This window comes from Mesocricetus auratus, unplaced genomic scaffold, assembly GCF_017639785.1.
Source record: "Mesocricetus auratus isolate SY011 unplaced genomic scaffold, BCM_Maur_2.0 Super-Scaffold_15014, whole genome shotgun sequence".
In the NCBI taxonomy this organism is placed as follows: domain Eukaryota; kingdom Metazoa; phylum Chordata; class Mammalia; order Rodentia; family Cricetidae; genus Mesocricetus; species Mesocricetus auratus.
Window position 1 is genome coordinate 5,691,242 of NW_024429186.1, and position 21,459 is coordinate 5,712,700.

Genomic DNA, 21,459 nt, shown 5'->3' on the forward strand with positions numbered 1-21,459 from the left:
ATGTGGAAGATCAACTTTTATAAAATGAGTCATTGGTTAAAGTAACCCCAATGAAACCGCAGCTATATCAGGCTATGGACAAGGCAATTGGTTGTGCACCACAGAATGATGGCAACATCCTATTGCTAAAGACAACACTTATATATCTCACTGGACATAAAGAGTTTGAGTTGATGCCTACCTGCAGGCCTCAGCCATGCTGACTACCGTTCATAGCAGTAGGAGGTTCTTGGAGTGCTCTCAGAGCAAAGTAAAACTAACAACACACTGTGACCTACATTGGTGACTTGATGGTGAGATTGGATTTAAACCTCACTCTATGAATGTAATCAATGCCTAAAACTACTAGAATCTAAGACAAGGTAGGCCATGGACTGACGGGAAAACCAGATGTCTTAGAACTCTTTCACAGGGGTCACATATCAGATATCCCAGATGTCAGATATTTACGTTATGATTTATAGAAGAAAAATTATAGTTATGAAGTAGCATCAAAAAATGTTATGTTTGATAGTCACCAGAAGATGAGGAACAGTATTGACAGATTTCAGCAATTGGAAATTTGAGGACAACTGTTATTAAGAAATATAGCCATAAAATAATTCTGATTAACATGCCCATATATGCACATTAATCTGTGCCTCAAAAAACTATCAGTAGCAAAGCTTCTTCTTGAAAAATATGGGAGCTGACATGGAGACTCTCAAATGGACTGTCTATAGAATATGAAAGATATTTTCACATTCAGTCATAAATGTGTTGTCTTAAGCAAAATTTCTTAATGGGACTCAATAACTGATTCTGGAGAAGAGGTAGAAAGATTTTAAGACACAGAGATGTTGAATGACTCCAAGGAGTATGTCTCTTTCAGACACAGCAGGGCTGATGCACACATAAACTCATTAGACCTGTGTAAATAAATACAGGGCTTGCACAGGCTCAAGCCACATGGGATTCCAATGCGGAGAAGAGGAACTAGACATGGACACTCAATCCTAATCAAGAAACTATATGCAATTGTTACTTACATGCAAAGGAAAATATGATGTTCTTCAGTGGAATGCCAGTGGCTGTATTAAACATACTTCACAGTTGTCTTATACCTAAGACAAATACAATACAAGCCAAATGGTATTTTAATATGATTTTTGTCACACGTAAACTTATTTTGGCATTTTTTGTATTTTAGTCTTTTGTTTGTATATTATCATTTTTGATTATGTGTTTGTGGGATTCTGAGAATGTGATGGTAAGCACACGTGTGTGTGTGTGTGAGAGAGGGGGGGACAGGGACAGAGACAGAGACAGAGACAGAGAGGGACAGAGAACTTTTCTTCTAGTATCTGGTTAGTATGTATATGAGAGGTATCTAGGATTATTTGGGGAATAGATAAATTTTGATCATGATATATTGCTCAAAAACTAATTTTTCACTAAAGAAAATTTAGAATTCCCACCCAAAATCATGTGTTGACTGTTATCTGATACATTACGACAGTGGCGATAGGCAGAACATGTTTATTTATGTTATTTCCATGTACATGAAAAACTTGTTTGTAATGTTACCAACAATTTCTGGTCACTTACTTACTGCACTATTTATCATTTCTGTCTTCCCACAGAGACAATAAAGAGGTATAAATCTATAGAGATTTCTAAATATTTCACCACACATGTTTTCTCAGAACATCATCAAAGACAAGTGCTCTTTTCCAGACTTACTCAAGCATAGACACAATCAGACAAGAACCTGTTACTTACAGCAAAGATGATATCAGCTTATTGATTGTTATCCTACATGGTATCATCAAGGTTGTCTTCATGGTCCATGTCTCTGCTGTAATGCTGGTTTCATTTCCAGGGCAGCTCTCTAAGATTCAGACTCTTCCTACAGTTGGTTCACTTCCACTTTCTTTAAGTTGAGTTCTTTGTTACTCATTATTCATTCTTGGAAACACAGGCTTGCTTCAATACTAAATTCAAAGTTGCTCCAGCTTCTAATAGACTCACCCAGGTCCTTACATGCATCAATATTTTCTCATTTGTATAAATGTTCTCCCTCTTCTGTGCAGTTGTTGTTTAAGTCCTTTCATTTCTCAGGTTGTATTGTGAATTCTCAGCTCTCTTTAATTAGAATCAACTGCAGGTGCCCATTTCATCAATGTTGGGGAGGAACACCCTGCACCCAAAAGCATATACAATGTGCAACACATATTGTAATGTGAGCTTGACTTCAACAACCCTTCTTTGTAGCAAGGCCAAGTACATAAGGCAGTCACAGGACTTACATACAGAAATGGAATCTTGAATACCATGAAACACTCAAAACTTTTGATTGCAAGAGAAACTGTAAGCAATTGGACTCATGGTCACACTGCTTACATCCTGACAATTCCATCCACACATCAACATGCAGCCATATTTACCATAATTTATGGGTTGTTGTGTGTGCCTACAAGTCACACAGGTGCATGCATATGGACAAAGATGTGAATTATACATATAGTGATATTGGTTCTACTAACTCCTTGGAGCTGGTAGGTGGGTGGAAATGTATCTGTGTTCTCTCTGGATTTAGCTTACCCAACCTCAGCATTCCCAATTAATGTAAAGTCATGGCACTAAGTTTTCATAAAGGTGGTTTTATCACAGAATAGCTTGTTTTCTCCATCTATAGTGATTGAGAGTTTACAGAATACATATCCACTAATCCAACACTACAGAAAGTTCTGTAAGGAAAGATCCAACCCAAGCAAATTAACTACATGCACAAAAACAGACTTTTGTTTGGTATAGTAGTCTAGGCTGGACTCTGTGGGCTCTTAGTGTTTGAAGAAGATCTATCCAGGAATTAAAGGCTTTCAGGTTTTCCATGGAGAAGTCATGTGTAATTCTGATAGTTTTTCACTTATATGTTACTTGGCCCTTTTCATTCTATTCTCTTAATATTCTTTCTTTATTCTGTGTGTTTGGTGTTTTGATTATTAAGTTGCAAGGGGACTTTTCTTGGCCCAGCCTATTTGGTGCTCGGTAAGCTTCTTGGGCATTCATAGGTGTGTCCTTCTTCAGGTTGGGAAAGTTTTCTTCTATTGTTGTTGAATACATTTTCTGCACTTTTGGGCTGGGTTTCTTTGCCTTCTCCTATTCTTAAGTTTGTTCTTTTCAACCAAGAGTAATGTGTACTCATTCCCGCCAGCAGCCTGGGTCCCACCACTGTCTCAGTTCCCAAATAATACTACCATTGGTTTTACTTGCTCTAAGCTTAGTGAATGAAAGCTGTGAAACTGAATATTTTCTCATACATTTTTGAGGGCCTGTATCATTTTCATGAGGTCGTTTTGAAGGTCATTCTATTCTGTTTCATTTGCATTGGAATATTCAGGTCTTGCTGGTGTAGAGTTTTTAGAATCTGGTTGCTCATATTGATTTTTCTGTTGTTGACTGTGCATTTACACTGTCATCTTCCAGTTCTAAGAGGAAAGTTCATAACACTAAGTGCCCACATGAAGGAACTGGAGAATAGCCACACTACAGAATTAACAAAACACCTGAAAGCTCTAGAATGCAAAGAAGCAAACTTACACAGCAGGAGTAAACACCAGGAAATAAGCAAATTCAGAGTTGAAATCAATAAGGTAGAAACAAATAAAACAAGACAAAGAATCAATGAAACAAAGAGATGGTTCTTTGAGAAAGCCAACAAGATAGACAAACCTTTATCAAGCCTAACCAAAACACAGTGAGACATCTTGTAAATTATCAAAAACAGAAATGAGAAGGGGGACATAACAACAAACACTGGGTAAATCAAGAAAATCTTCAAGTCATACTTTAAAAACTTGTATTTCACAAAATTGGAAACTTTAAAGGAAATGAATGATTTTCTGGTTAGATATAACCTACCGAAGTTAAATCAAGAATGGATAACCAATTTTAATAGACATATAACCCTTACCAAAATAGAAGCAGTCATCAAAATCTTCAATTCAAGAAAAGTCGACGGTCAGAGAGTTTCAGTGCATAATTCTACCAGAAATTCAAAGAAAAGCTAATACCAGTACTCTCCAAATTTTTCCACACAATAGAAGGAAAAGTGTCATTTCTAAACTCATTTTATCAGGCTATAATTGCCTTCATACCCAAACCACACAGAGACCCAAATAAGACAGGGAACTACAGACAAATCTCCCTCATGAACATTGCTGCAAAAATACTCAATAAAATTCTGGCAAATAGAATCCAAGAACACATCAGGAAAATAATACACCATGATCAACTAGGCTTCATCCCAAGGATACAGGATGGTTCAACTTATTAAAATCCATCAATATAATCCAGCAAATAAACCATCTGAAAAAGAAAAATCGCATGATCATCTCACTAGATGCTGATTGGAAGCACGAAGGCAGGGGAGAAACAGCTGGGAAAAAAGAGAGGGAGAGAAGAGGAGGGTAGAGGAGGACATGGGGGAGCATGAAGTTTGTGTTGTGGAAAGAATAGAGAAGAGCAGGATGAGAGATACCATAATAGAGGGAACCATTATAGTTCTAAGGAGAGATCTGGCACTAGCGAGATTTCCAGATATTTACAAGGATGATGCCAACTGAAAATCTAACCAATAGTGGAGAGACTACCTTAAATGTCTTTTGCCGATAATGAGATTGATGGCTACCTTATATGCCATCCTAGAGCCTTCATCCAGTGGCTGATCGAAGCAGAGTCTGTAACCAACAGCTAAATACTGAAGTGAAATCCTCAAGACTGGGCAGGGGAAATCCACAGAGACAGCTGACGTGAACAAGGAGGAGCTTATGGACACCAGACTGATGGCTGCCAGGCCAGCATGGGACTGATCCTGATCCCCTGAATGTGGATGTCAGTGAGGAGGCCTAGGCAATTTGTGGGTCCCTGGGTAGAAGATCAGTATTTTTCCCTGACATATGAATGGACTCTGAAGGCTCATTCCACATGTAGGGGTGCTCTCTCACCTTGGACACATGAGTGTCCCGGATGATATGAAAGACTTTGGAGATCCTCCATGGAAGGCCTCACCAAGGGATGGAGGATGGTGTCGGAGATTCTGGGGGTTTGTGGGGGGTGGGGTAGGAGTGGGAAGGGACAGGGACTTGGAATTGACATGTGCACCAACTTGTTTCTAATTTAAAGAAAAAGGAAAAAGTACAAAAATCCAAGTATCCAGCTCTCAAATAGAATATAATAACAAATAATGCTTGCCTTTACTATGAACTCTATACATTTACAAATAACTTTTTCTTACTAACTGACTTTATGGAACTCATGGAAAAGGGAAACTCAAGGAACAAGAGACTGCAAAATATGTATACAGACTATTTCTAGAGTAACCAAAGATATAAGTACTTGAATAAGAAGGCCTATGCAATTTTTGACGATAAAGAATGAGCTATGTATATTAATTAAAATAATACTTCTTCCTAAATTTTGGTTATGAAAATGCAAATATCAGATAACCCCAAGATGAGACATACTGAGAATGATGTCAGAAAAATATTCACTTAGCATCAAGCATAGGGGAACAAACCACTCATAGTGTAGGAGGCCATCAGAATTTGCACAGGATGTCTGGCACACTAATGCTCACACAAGTCTCAACAAGTCTCAACCTCTTCCACTTTGAGTACAAAGATTATGCACAAAGAAATAAGAGACAGAGATTTGAGGTCTCTAATACAAAATAGCACACAGGCATTGAGTGCTGACTGAATAAGTTGACTCCATCTCTGCACTTCATTTACCCTGTGATTTTTATTGCCAAGCAATGGAGGAAATTCTAGAGCTCTATGGTCATCAACACCTCACGGCACAGTTTCCAATGTTCATGACCATACCCTCCTCCACCTCTTGTCATGACTTCACATTCTCTGGATTAATTTTTACTTTAGATAACATTACTCTCAATCCTGATAACATATTTCTGTGTTTTATGAATAGCTGAGCTTCACTTCATTTACCAATGCAATAATCACGCTTAGGAAGCTGGATTTTTCTGTGTTACAAGCTGGACTGAGATAAAAGTCCATAGTGGAAGTCAGACTGACATAAATCAAGTGAAAGTGAGTCTAGTCCCCCAGGCATGGTGTTCACAAGACAGAAGTTGAATAGTCTGAGCCAAGCGAGGTGGGAAAAGAGTCATTCTCCTGGGTCTCCTCCCAGGAAACACATGAGATCACGTGTAATAATGTTAGTGAGCTACTTCCTTTGCCACAAGTTGTTTTCTAGATGGGTGGTAATAATAAGAATGACCCCACTGACACCAAGCAAATACATTTTAAATTGTTCGTTAAGTAGGATTTCTGTTCACTAAGGAGAGCACTAGCTTGCTAAACCCACTGCTGGAATTTAGAGAGATAAAAATGTGTAGCTAGGACATGGTACCCTCTTATGCCTGCACTTTGTGTATGTGGATTCACTTAGTGTAAACGTTTCCATGTTTTACTGTGCCATGTCTGCAGAGTGTGACTCCTACTATTTCCAGTTTATCAGAGATTGAAAATCCAGACTCAACCAGGGAAATGGTGCGGAGTTTCGAACCCCAGTTCCTCTAAGAAGTACAAACCAAATCTCAGTAACATGGAGGGAAATTTTTAAACCTTGCCTTGTATTTCCTTTTATCAGCTCAGGATCCTTCCCAAAGGCAAAGCAGCCCAGGCCTAGATGTGCAGCCCCATCTTCTTCTCACTGGAGCATCCAGCAAAGCATGGCTGTCCTGGTGCTGCTCCTCTGCCTGGTGACCTTTCCAAGCTGTAAGTTTTGGGGTTTCATGACAGGGACCCAGGCATGTCATTATGGGATGTATGACTGTTGGTGATGTTGTTTGTCCCCAGGTGTCCTGTCCCAGATGCAGCTAAAGGAGTCAGGACCTGGTCTGGTGCAGCCCTCAGAGACCCTGTCTCTCACCTGCACTGTCTCTGGGTTATCATTAACCAGCAATAGTGTAAGCTGGATCCGACAACCTCCAGGAAAGGTTCTGCAGTGGGTTGGAGCAATATGGTATAATGGAAACACAGAGTATAATTCAGCACTCGAATCCCAAATCACCATCACAAGGAACACCTCCGAGAGCCAAGTTTTCTTAAAACTAAACAATGTGAAAACTGAGGACAGAGCCATGTGTTACTGTGCCAGAGACACAGTAAGGGAACTCCAGTGTGAACCTGCACAAAAACCTCCCTGCAGGGACACTCAGGACCAGAAGGGGACACTGAGTTCCAACAAGAACTCCCCAGGATCACTGGTATCTCTGCTAGAACTGAAGAGATGCTGGACTATGCAGCATGAGCTTCAAATGTTAGAACCTATGTATTCCTCTTCCAGCCAGGGAAATCATCCAGAACTCTTATCAAGTGTCGTAGTCTATTAATATTTTTTACACAATTAAAACCTGGTGTTTTCCAAACTCTTTATGTTAATAATTTGATCCCTGTTATAAAACAAATCAGCACATTAATTTCTAATATTCTATTTATATACATACACGTATATTTCATTATGTGTATATGTATTTCAACAGGAGTCTTTAATTTGGAGACTTTGTGCATGTAAATTCAGTAAGAAAGCTTGGAAATTTTGAATAGTGTGTAATTCACCATTTTTTCACATGTGATAGAGAAGCAAAAATTTCCCTGAATTAATATTATTCTCCAAAGATAACATCTTCATCGCAATTTTAAGAATAATCTTCAGTAGCTTCCTGTCTGGACTGTATCCTCTTTCGGTGAGGAGCAGGAAAGATTAGCATAGAACCCCTCAATGTCTCAAATTATGAGGCTGCAGTCATGGATACGATGGAAAAAGTGTTTTCCTTGACCACAGAATCCTGCGTGCAGCATGGATCAAGGACTTCCACATGGCTTCCAGCAATAACACGGAGCCTGTCCATCAACATGGTTTCCAGGGTCAGCTCAGATCACAGACATCACCTGGTCCACAGAAGGAGCATGGTTGACAGACACCAACACAGACTGAAGAAAAGCACAGACCATGGAAATCTCCAGAGGAGACTCCATTAAGGAAAAGAACCACTCTTCATTTCCAACATCCTGCTGCTGCTCTGAGTTGGGTGCTTGTGCAGCTGGGCCTGTGGGTTGAGCTGTTTCACAAGCCTAGAGGATGGCAACAGAGTGGGGCAGTCTCAGTGATGGTCAGAGCCTCCTAGAGGTTCAGCACCACTTAGCAACCACATGCTCCCATGTGCATGCTGCTCCCTTACACCACCTTTATTTCCAATTCCATAAAGATTCCTTTTTTAGGCATTTGCATCTTGATAAAAATACCTTTCACATTGAAGTCTAATGTAATACTGCCTCTACAGGTGTATTGTGGATCTTCAAACCATGGAATTCACAAACACTGTGTACACATCTCAGCGGGTGTCAGCTCCAGCCCTGGTTCCATCTCTCATCAGCCCTTCCCATAGGCACCTGAGGTCTATAATTTTCACAGTTGGTGTTTTGCTGCCTACAAAGGCTCCAGAGTTACTCCACTGTCACTCTCTGTTCCCATTGACCTGAAACCCCTGGAGTCTCATGTGTGAACTGGAGAAGCATCATTCACAGAAGCCCTCTGGGCTGTGAAGATTCATCACACAATTTGATTAATAAATATTTTCTTTGAGACAGCACTACTGAATTGTGCTCATCCAACCAAAAGTTCAGGCTTATTCTTTTTCTTCTCAAGAACGACCATTTCCATCACTTATCTGAGATTTGAGTCAGCAGAATAACAAATAGCTCAGGGATCATAGAGGTGAGAGGTAATATCTTCATGAACAGACACTTCCTGCCCTCCATCCTCTGAAGGGTCCCCTTCATTTTGGTCAATGCTTGTGAGCAGAGTAAATTGCTAAGTGACCTTTTTATAATCAACAGAGAATTGGATATTAAACCAAAGGGGTAAGTTGTGGGTAATCAATGGTATGAGTGCAGTCTACCAAAAGAAAGACTGGGAAAAGAGTGTGTGCAGCTGGATAGGAGGTTTCCATGTGCTGTATAGTGGGAACCTGGTTCTGTTAAGATATTGGCAAATAGTATGGAGGTCCATCAAGAATTACATATAAAAGACCACGTGGCCCAGCAATATAACTCCGGTGTGAGCAGACAAAAGAAGCAGAGAGGAAGCAGGAAAACAGGGATGGAGGAAAGGAGGGGTGGAAGTGACCTGAGAGTGGAAGGGGACAGAAGGACCTTCAGGAGTGAGAGGGAGAAGAGAGAGTGTCATTGGATGAATGAATAAATCATTATAAACAAGCATAATATTGTTGTTTTAGGTAGAATAAGTGACATACACTAAAAAATGCTTTCAAATACCATTGAGTATTAATGCACATCTATTTGTCTGTCTCTGTATATCTGTCCTTGTATAGGTTTGTGTCTCTTATTTTATGTCTGTCTGTGTGTCTATGTCTGAATGTTCATGTATTTATTAAAAGATGCATATTATCTCCTAATATTAAATTACACAGGTGACCTCACCATTCTCCCATCACCGAGACCATATAGAAAACTTTAGAAGGACAGCTTCTAAAGTCTTTGCTGGGGATTCAATTCATTTGAATCATAAAGGAAAAATAAGGATCTTCACATGATGTATGTCCTTTTTGTCACCTGAAACGTGAGTGTGTATAGAGAATGTCCAATGAACACCTTAAGGGAGAAAAAGGTTAGTTAAAAGATGAAATCATCAGAGATTTCTAGAAAGAGGGACGAGTGGGCTAGCCACATTTTCAAGTGGTTAGATGAAAAACTAGAAGTTTTTATTCAGTGAAAATCACAGGAAGGCAAAGATTGTCTCTTTACACTGTGGCTGCTTTTGTGTCAGCTTGCGTTGGAAGTATGAGGAAACCAGGTAACCTAGTAAACAATAGAGGTAGGTAAGCTAGCAGATTTTGGTCTGCTGTGTGCACTTTCACTATGGGTTCCTGTTAGGAGAAGTTTTTAGTATCTATTGCTTAGGGCTTTAAGTCAAAGAAAGGATACAAGTTTAATTTGCACACGAAACAGAACCTGTGCCTTCAGGAGCTCCAGTCTCTGTGATCCTACAAGCAATCAGGAAAGTTTACTGTTTCCTGAGGATGAGCAAACGGGCTGATTACCTTTACGATTATCTTCTCAGGGGAAACACAAGTAGCACACCTCTGAGCTAAACTCTTGGGTTAATAGGCTCTTGCTTGCCTTTCTCTTTCTCTCTCTCCCTCTCTCTCTCCTCCTCCCTCTCTGGTTTGATTTGCCCTCCCTATTGCTACATTCTTGGGATTGATGCTCAGAACATTGATCCTTTTTCTATGGTGTGTTACAATCAGTCACAATTGCTATGCAAAAGAAGAGGAACTTGGTGTAGCCAGTGTTTATTTGAGGATTGGATGAGTCAATGCTGTCATCAAAGCATTATTTTCTGTAGAACAAAAGGTGATTCTTTAATGGTAGGATTACTAGGCATATAGATCTGTAGTAGGGTGCTTGTCTATCATGTGCAAGGTATTAAGGACAAGAATCATGCTCAATTAAAAAAAACACCAGCAATGCATGCTGAAAAATAACATTTCTCACATGAACTAGATTTAAAGGATTTGATCTAATGATGGACTGTCAGTCACTAGAGTAGGAAGGGCAGATGGGATACAGTGAAGAGGAAACAAGTCCACAGTGCATCACAAGAGTTGGGTTTCAGAGTAACATAACAAACAGCTAATCCAAGGTCTGCGGCTTGACACAGCTCCAAAACACAACAATCATGACACAGTCTAAATAACTGAAACCATGAGTTCAATTCAGGGAAAGGGGAATGTATGAAAGAATTGAAAGTCTCATTGCTGGTACTATGTGAACATATGTTTGTGCTTGCACAGGCCTTTGGAAACCACAAGGTGATTCTGATTGTATTCTTCAAATGACCTGTACCTTAGCTTTTGAGATAGGATCTCACATTGAACCTGGACCTCACATGTTCAGATAGAATGGCTGGATGACAAGTCCCAGAGAGGCTCCTGTCACCTCCTCTCCAGTGCTGGGAAAATAGTACAAACTGTCATTTCCAGTTTCCAAGCTAAGTAAGAGGATCAAACTGAGACACTCATATGGGGAGACAGGAACCTGACCTCTGAGCCAATGCCTCATCTGTGGATTTTATCACATGCTGTATGCATTGATATTGTAATCTACAAAAATAAATATATGCACTGTGAAATAATTTTAAGTATAAATTGTACTGATAATTAAGAATTTTAAACCATTTTTTGCCTACATGAAAATGAATGCCATGAGACCAATCTCTTAAATGTCCTTAAAATTCTGCTGGTTATAGAATTGGGCAACATGGGAGAGAGAAAGGAACTGGAAAAGAAATCATCATCATACTATATTATATGAATGGTGGTTCACAAATTTAATCCAGTAACAAGGGATTTAGTGGCAAAAGACTCTTGAAGTTCAGTATTAGCTTGTCAACTTGGTCTTCATAGTGTGTCCCAGCCAAGCAGAGTGGGCTGCTCAATCATACAGATAAGATCTCTCTCTCAGCCAGGCGTTGTTGGCACACGCCTTTAATCCCAGCACTGGGGAGGCAGAGGCAGGCCTATCTCTGTGAGTTCGAGGCCAGCCTGGTCTACAGAGCGAGTTCCAGGACAGCCTCCTAATCACTTAGGTATCTCAAACTTTTTATTATTTTACTTTACATAACCTTCAAGCATTGTCACTATTACTTTTATGAAGTGTTATAAACAAGTGACTTTCCATTCCTCACCAATGCAATAATCATATTTAGGAGCTTGGATGTTTGTGTGTTATAAGCTAAGGAGAGAGACAATGAGAAATAAAACAGTACATCAAGACAGACAGACTGACACAAATCAAGAGGAATTAAAACTAGATTGACATGTGAAGCAACCTTGTTTCTAATTTAAATTTAAAAATAAAAAACTACACTCTTGGTGGGGTGTTCCTAAGTGAGAAGGTTAAAATCAGAACCTACTAAGATGTACACAAATCACTTCCATGGATCTCCTATAAGCTAGATATGTGAAGTCACATGTACTAAATGGTTGTAAGCTAATTTCTCAGGAGTTATTACTTTACAAGTCATAAGAAAAAGACAACTCCACAGACACCAAGAAAGAACACTAATTCTGATCATCAAGAGCCCCAATGACATTTGAATTCACTACTGGAAGTTTTAGGCTATACAATGAGTTAAGGACATGGTATCCTGTTCTGTCCACACTAAATTAATGTGGACACATTTACTATAAACATTCTCATGTGTTACTTACAAAGTCTGAACAGTGTAACTCAAAAAATTTTATGTTTATCCAGACATGCAAAGCAAAGCCTGGACCAAGAGAATGTTCTTTAGTTTCCATCTCCAGATCCTCTGAGAAGCACAAGACAAACATCAGTCACTTGCAGAAAAAAATGAAAACCTTGCCCTGTGCCTGCTTTTATCCTCTCAGGATCCTCCCCCAATGCAAAGCAGCCTCAGGATCAGAGTGAAAGCCCAGGCCTAGGTGAGCAGCCCCATCTCCTTCTCACTGGAGCCTCCAACAGAGCATGGATGTCCTGGTGCTGCTCCTCTGCCTGGTGACCTTTCCATGCTGTAAGTGTGCAGGGCTTCAGGAGAGGGACACCAGAATGTTATTATGGGATGTATAACTGACAGTGATGATGTTTGTCCCAGGTGTCCTGTCCCAGGTGCAGCTGAAGGAGTCAGGACCCAGCCTGGTGCAGCCATCACAGACCCTGTCTCTCACCTGCACTGTCTCTGGATTCTCATTAACCAACTATGGTGTGGATTGGGTCCGCCAGCCTCCAGGAAAGGGTCTGGAGTGGATGGGAGCAATATGGAGTAATGGAAATACTAATTATAATTCAGCTCTCCAATCCCGAATCAGCATCACCAGGGACACCTCCAAGAGTCAAGTTTTCTTAAAACTGAATAATCTACAAACTGAGGACACAGCCATATATTACTGTGACTCACAGCCACTGTGTGCACATACCAGCTGGAGTCAGCTCCAGTCCTGGTTCCATTTCATACCAGCCCTTCCCACAGACAACTGAGTTCTATGATTTTCACAGTTGGTGCTTTTGCTGCCTACAAAGGCTCAAGAGTTGCTTTTCTGTCACTCCCTGATGCTGCTGGCTGGAACAGCCTTATGTTTCATGTGTGAAATGGAGAAGTGTCATTCAGAGAAACAGTGTGGGCTTCATGATACTGGATCATGACTTGAGGAACTGTAAAAATGAAAAGAGAGTCTGTTCATCTTAGGCTGAGAATTCTCTGGGAACACTTGCTGTGATGTCAACAGTGTGTGACCAAACTTTGGTGACCAAACTGATCAGATTCCTAGAATCCTCAGATGAGTAGACCTGGTAGCGATGTGAGCAACTCCACGCAATGTTGAACACAAAGTTTCCTCTGTCATGTTACCCAGGGCAAGGGTGAGGATCAGTTCACATGGTCGCTCCTGCAAAGGAATGGGCAGGGGAAAACTTTTATTGAGTTCGTGGACCTAAAATATATCAGAACTAACAGCTCTCAGTTCTAATCACAAGGATTTCACTTAAAAACAAGAATATGCTTCTCTTCCACCAACAAGACCAGGGAACCTGCGGGGCCAGGTAAACAAGGTCCCACATCTACACCTGCCTTCAAGTGCCTGGGGACTCCCACAGAGCCTCCCATCCCGGCGGGAGCCAAGCACCCCAGACCCCAGGTCTTCTCTTCCACCAACGAGACCAGGGGACCAGCGGGCCCAGGGGACAGGCAGGATCAGTGGATTCAGGGCACCCCAGAGAGTCCAGGGGACCAGCTGGGTCCAGTGGGACCAGTAGGACCAGATAAAACAGGCCCTGCATCCAGGCCTGCATTCCAGTGCCTAGGGGTTGCCTGGGGACTGCCACAGAGCTTCCCATCCCAGCAGGAGCCACTCACCCCACATCCCAGGTATTCTCTTCCACTAATGACACAAGGGGACTAGAGGGACCAGCGGGACTAGTGCCTGGGGACAGCCACAGAGCCTCCACTCAAGGCAGGAGCCACGCACCCCAGATCCCAGGTCTTCTCTTCCACCAAAGGGACCAGGGGAACAGGTGGGAGACTAAGCACCCCAGATTCCTGGGCTTCTACTCCACCCACGGGACCAGGAGAAGGACCAGGAAGAGAAGAAATACCAGAATATTGGACATACTTGCACCCACCAAAAGGGAACTCTGATCCCCTAACCACCAGACCAGTAAGGGGCTCTTTCTGCACCCACTAGAAGAAGAGATGGGAAAGAGACAATACAAAAACGCACTCCGCAATAGACAAACAAATATAACACTACCAGATTCTAGAGCCTCCACACCAGCAAGACTCCAATGCAAATGAAGCAGAAGAGAATGACCTTAAAAACAACTTCATGAAAATGATAGAGGCCCTAAAAGAGGATATAGGAAAATCCCTCAAAGAAATGGAAGAAAAAGAAAACCAAAAAATGCAAGGAAGGGAAGAAAAAACAAAACAAAAAATGCAAGAAATGGAAGAAAAAACAAACCAAAAAATTCATAAAATGAAACAAATGAACGAAAAAATAAACCAAAAATTTCAAGAAACATTTCAAACAGTGCAAGGGTTAAAAACTGAGATAGAGACAATAAAAAGCACAATCTGAAGGAAGGCTGGAAAGAGAAAAGCTGGGCAAATGGTCAGGTACTACAGATGCAAGCATTACCAAAAGAATACAAGAGATGGAAGACAGAATCTCAGGTGTTGAAGATAAACTAGAAGAAATTGATTCATCAACCACAGAAAATCTTAAGTCCAACAAATCCCTAACACAAAACATCCAGGAAATATGGGACACCATGAAAAGACCAAACATAAAAATAATAGGTACAGAAGAAGGTGAAGAAAACCACCTCAAAGTGGCAGAAACCATATTGAACAAAATCATAGAAGAAAACTTTCCCAACCTAAAGAAAGACATGCCAATGAAGGTACAAGAAGCTTACAGAACACCAAATAGAGTGGACCACAAAAAGGTTCCTTCACCACATAATAATCAAGAACCCAAATATACAGAATAAAGAAAGAATATTAAGAGCAGCTAAGGAAAAAGGCCAAGGAGCTTATAAAGGCAAACCTATCAGAATTACACCTGACTTGTCCATGGAAACTCTGAAAGCCAGAAGGTCCTGGATAGATATTCTACCAACACTAAGAGACCATGGATGCCAGCCCAGACTACTATACCTGGCAAAGCTCTCAATCACTATAGATGGAGAAAACAAGATGTTCCATGACAAAACTAGATTCAAGCAATACATATCCACTAACCCAGTCCTACAGAAAGTTCTGTGTGGCTCCAAAGGACGCTGTAACGATAATCGACACAATTACTGAAAGTAAAACTAAGTATTTATTGTAGAAATTACTCACAATATACCAAACAAGTAACCCAGATGAGCCAAGTAGTTTTCAGCTGCCGAACCGGAAGCCGAACTCCGGGAAAAGAGACCGAGACTTCCTGTGTGCTGTCTTTTATGCCTTCCCCTGTAACGCCCCCTAGCCATGCCCAAAAGTGGGCCTGGCTAGTGACGTAGTTCACCGCCTACGTACGTATACGTCTTTACGTTCGGCCGTATACGTCTTTAGTCATGCCTAAAGTGGGTGTGGTTAGCGGTGTGGTAAACCGCCCTTTTATTACCTCATCTGTATGCGCCTCTAGTAAGTCACATGGTTAATGGCGGCATACAGACTTCCTCCTACAGTTCTGGAATGAAAACTCCAACCCACAGAAGTTAACTACAACCAGAAAAACATAGGCATTAGATAATCTCACTTTACCAACAGCCAAAAGAAAGAAGGGGTGGAAATCCACACATAATTCCAGCAACAACAACCATTCCAAGTCAAAGAAGAATGAGCAATCAATGGTCATTAATATCCCTCAATATTGATGGCTGTAACTCACCCATAAAAAGACACAGGCTAACAGAATAGATTTGAAGACAGAACCCATCCTTCTGCTACATGCAAGAAACACACCTCACACTCAAAGACAGACATTACCTGAGAGTTAAAAGTTGGGAAAAGATTTTCCAATCAAATGGACCCAAGAAACAACCTGGGGTAGCAATCCTAATATCTAACAAACTAGACTTTAAAATAAAATCAATCAAAAGAGATGAAGGAGGTCATTACATACTCATCAAAGGAGAAATCCACCAAGATGAAGTTTCAAATCTGAGCATCTATGTCCCAAATACAAAGGCGCCCATATTCATAAAAGAAACATTACTAAAACTCAAATCAAATATTAAGCCCCACACCCATATAGTGGGAGACTTCAACACCCCACTCTCAACACTGGACAGGAAAACCAGACAAAAGCGTAACAAAGAAGCAAAGGGTATAATAGAAGTTATTTGGGATTAACAGACATCTGTAGAATATTCCATCCACATAAAAAAGAATATACCTTCTTTTCACCACCACATGGAACCTTCTCAAAAATCGACCACAAACTTGGCAACAAATCAAAACTCAGCAGGTACAAAAAATTGGAATAACTCCATGCATCTTATTTTGTTTTGACGAGACAGGGTTTCTCTGTATTGTTTTGTAGGCTGTCGGTCCAGCCCAGCCTCGAACTCACAGAGATCCGTCTGCCTCTGCCTCCCGAGTGCTGGGATTAAAGGCGTGCACCACCACCGCCCGGCAACTCCATGCATCTTATCAGACCACCATGATTTAAAATTAAAATTCAACAACACAAATTGCAGAAACCCTAAAAAGTTATGGAATGAATAATGTTCAATTGCACCATTCCTGGGTCAAAGAAGAAATAAAAAAAGAAATTAAAGACTTCCTTGAATTCAATGAGAATGAAGACACAACATACCCATACGTATGGGACAATTTGAAAGCAGTGCTACAAGGGAAGTTCATAGCACTAAGTGCCCACATGAAGTAACTGGAGAATAGTAATACTAGAGAATTAACAGCACAGATGAAAGCTCTAGAATACAAAGAAGCAAAATACCCCAGGAGGAGTAGATGCCAGAAAATAATCAAACTGAGGGCTGAAATCAATAAAGTAGAAACTAGGAAAACAATACAAAGAATCAATGCAACAAAGAGTTGGTTCTTGAGAAAATCAACTAGATAGACAAACTTTTGTCCAAACTTACCAAACAGCAGAGTGTGAACATGCAAATTAACAAAATCAGAAATGAAAAGGGGGACATAACAACAGACTCTGAGGAAATTCAGAGAATCCTCAGGTCATACTTTGAAAACCTGTAATCCACAAAATTCTAAAATTTAAAGGAAATCCCAGACTGATGCCTGGGAATCCAGCATGGGACTGATCAAGACACCCTGAATGTGGGTGTCAGTGAGGAAGCCTAGGTAATCTATTGAGCCTTGGGTAGTAGATCAGTATTTATCCTGGGTATACAAATGGACTTGGGGCACCCATCCAACAATGAGAGATGCTCTCCCATCCTGGACTCTTGGGGGAGGGTCTAGGCCCTGCTCTGGATGAAATGACAGACTATGGACACCCCCATGGAGGGCCTCACCTTTCCTGGGAAAATAACAGGATATTGGAGGTGTTGGTGGGAGAGCATGTAAGGAGGGCAGGGAAAGGGAGAAAGACATGAAATTGACATGTGAAGTGACCTTGTTTCTAATTTAAATTTAAGTTTTAAAATAAAAAAATTAAGAAAAAGAATATACAGAATTTATTATGGAGAGTCTAACCATATGTATTCATTGACTTCACATATCCACATTCAGGTAAGAAAATTATTGAACAAATAAGATCAGGCTAAGTTTCCACCTGATGTAGAGAAGAAGTAAGAACAGTGTATGTCAATACCATTGAAATTATGTTCTCTTCAGTGTGTTCTGTGATTCCTTCTAGAGAATTAAAAAGACAAAGGATGCCCAGGTGACACATGTGTAAAACCCAACACCAGAACAAGTGTTCTTACAGCATGTGCCTTGAAAGGGTAGGAAAAGAATGAGAGGTATTTCTGTAATGTTTTTCCCTAATTCTATTTGATGAGATATTGTCTCATTAGGATAAAGTAACAGCTAAATGATGTGAATAGATATTTTATAAATCGCATGTAGGATTGTCTGTAAGTATATTTTTTAAAGCATGTGAAAGGCCCCATCAGTTCTTAGTTGAATGGAAAAGGGGTGCCAGATAAATTGGACAACTCAATTATTTATATTCAGCAGTCTCCCTTCATCATTTTCTTTTTGAATTTATTATTTCAAGCATCACCTATACTTTTTCCTTACTATTTTTCTTTGCTCATGAGTATCTCTATATGTGTACTATAAAATACAACAGTTATGTCATATGTTTCTCCTCACCTTCCCCCACATTTTACAAATATGTGCTCTAACAAACTTACACATATTTAAGCACAGTTAGTGCAGCCCATATGTACATGTGGGTGGAGCCAAGCACCACAACATAGGAAGCCTACCAGTGACTCCACCATCATGAATGAATGGCTCTGTGCTTCGTACAGAACAATGCATTTCCAACTGTTCCTCAGTAAGAAGTAGGGTCAATTAACTATCATTCTTATCTTTACCAGCGTTTTGACTGGCTTGACCCTCATTAGGGTTATACAGGTGACAACAACTATGATGTTTTCATGATTGTGATAGCCATGCTCTGTCCAAAAGACAACATTTAACAGCACTCCTCCCTGTGTTCCACACCTTACACTCTTCCCACCTCCTCTTCCTCAGCACTCTCTGAAACTTTGAGGAGCATGAATGATACTGGAAATCCTATATCACACAACATGTTGAAGACTGGAAAGGACAGTTCCTACAATACAGAGAATCCAGATTGTGAATTTGAGACTGTGACTCTTGGGTGTTCCGGCTTCTGTGTTGTAGGCTTTGAAAATTGTTGGGGAAGGCCTGTGTACATGTCAATAAAGCACTGTTGGCCAACAGGGAAGCAGGATAGGTGGGACTAGGAGTCGAGGAGTATGCTGGGAAGGAGAAACACAGGGAGTCAAGATGTAACCACCATAGGGATAAGAAGCCCGGAAACTTCTCTGGTAAGAGAAATACTTAGATTAACAATTATGGGATAAATACTTAAGTCAGAGCTAGCCAGTAAGAAACAAACAAGGCCAACAGCTTCATAATTAATATAGCTTCCTGTGTGTTTATTTGGGACTGATGCGGCTCTGGAAACAGGCTAGCAAAAAAGCATCTCTCAACAGGAAATAGAATGGAAATCAAGGCAGGAAATAACATTTTAAGTGAAGGACAAAAAGAGCAAAAAACAGGGTAATACTGAATTTTTTGAAAGGAAAAGTTGGGTGTATGAGAGAAAGGTGATGGGTAGGTAGAAAGAATGAGACTTGAAGAAAATAAAATCAATGCCATAATTCTCTGTACAATATAAACATTTATTAGATGTGCCCATTATGCTGACTACATGAAAATGGAGAAATAAAAACTAACCTATGGTGACATGAGGACAGTCACGTGTTGCCTGGTGTGAGGTGGAATACAGAAAGGCAGAGTAGAGACTAAAAACTGACCACAGGGAGAACTTCAGGTTGTAAAAATGTCACTGCTGCAAATATAAAGATGTCTCCACAGCAACCACTGCAAGGAAGACAAGCAGTAGCAAAACATGCCTCACTTGCAAACATCCTGTGGCCCTAGGACAGCATCTTTCAGGAAAGAGTAAAATTCAAAAAGTCTCAAGTGTTCCTGTCACAGGGAAGCAGTTCTGCTAGAGGCAGGTATGAATTTGTGCAAAATCCACCTCAGGGAGAAGCCATGTAAGCACAGACAGAGGCATAGAAGGGACAGACTGAGCACCTTTCTAGACAGACAACTCTGTGTGGAGCATTATATTTTCCCATTAATAATGAGACATGACAGTGTGGAAATACAGTGTGCTCTGTGAGTATGCTGAAAAGGAACCAAATAAAGTGTGGTGAATTTTTAACGTCACAATGTGTACACTGATACATGATAATCCATCATTTTCTGTATCTGTCATCCGTATATCTGATGTGACACATATGCTCTGAGCACTGCCCTGTTCCCCGATTCAACTCCAGAGTATGCTATAGCAGGAAGACATGCAAATGAGGTTTCTCTGTGCCCATGAAAAGCAGCCCTGCCCTGACCCTGCAGCTATGGAAAAGGAGCCCCGCACGGGATTCCCAGATTCTCTCATTCTGTGATCAGCACAGAGAAAAGACCACTCACCATGGACTTGGGGCTCATCTTGGTTTTCTTTGTCCTTATTTTAACCGGTAATTTATGGAGACAAGATGCTGTGTGTTCTGTTAACATGGGGAAAAATGTTTTCTGTGTCAGTTTTCTGACCAGAATTCTCTGTTTGCAGGAGTCCAGTGTGAGGTGCATTTGGTGGAGTCTGGGGGAGACTCAGTGCAGCCTGGAAAAATCCCTGAAACTCTCCTGTGCAGCCTCCGGATCTACCTTCAGTGAGTACTGGATGAACTGGGTTCGCCAGGCTCCAGGGAAGGGTCTGGAGTAGGTCGCACGCATTAGTGAGTGTAGTGGTACCATCCACTATGCCGACGCTGTGAAGGGCCAATTCACCATTTCCAGGGACAATGCCCAGAACACTCTGTACCTGCAAATGAACAGTCTGAAGTTTGAGGACACAGCCACTTATTGCTGCTGAAGACGCAAAGTAGCACAGTGAGTGAATGCTACTGTGGGCTCAGACACAAACCTTACAAGGCTTACAGGACCAGCAGGGGGCGCTGAGAGCACACAAAACTCTGGTCAGAGAGGCGCAAACAGGGATGGATGCCTCTGTGTCTGGCCTTCCTCTCCACACCACAATCAGGGCTTCTTTCTACAGGGTGATGTGTGGTAACCCATGAAGTGTCCAAATATCTATTCGAGTATCCATTTTCCATCGTTATCTGTGTTTTTTATTTATTTAATATACGGTTTCTCCCCTCACCTCTCTGCCTTTTCGCCTTTCTATCCTCTCTTGCTCTCTCTATCTTCCTGTTTCCCCTACAGCCCCCAATGTCTTTTTGGCCTTCTGTCTCCCTCCCTCTTTCATGGTGTGTGTGTGTGTGTGTGTGTGTGTGTGTGTGTGTGTGTGTGTGTGTGTGCTGACATGATGCTCTCTATCAAGCTGAAACATATTTTCTGAGACAACTTCTCTAACTATGCCTGGAATTGACCAACTGACTATACACGTTGGCCAGTGAGTTCAAGTGATTATGTTGTCCCCATTTAACTTCGATGGGAAGAGAGAAAAGATGAGGCTGAGGGTAGGTGGGCCCAGAAGGGTCAAAGGAGTGAGAGGAAGAAGAGAGAAGGTAGTGTGATGAATCAGTGTGATCATAGTACATTTCATATAAGTATGTAGATTTGTTTTTAAGTAGAATGGTTGATATA

At 41.0% G+C, this 21,459-nt stretch overlaps 1 pseudogene; it reads left to right on the forward strand.

Moving 5' to 3' along the window:
• The first annotated feature begins 20,237 nt into the window (after nucleotides 1-20,237).
• Nucleotides 20,238-20,725, forward strand: LOC101822917 (annotated as a pseudogene).
• The last annotated feature ends 734 nt before the right edge of the window (nucleotides 20,726-21,459 follow it).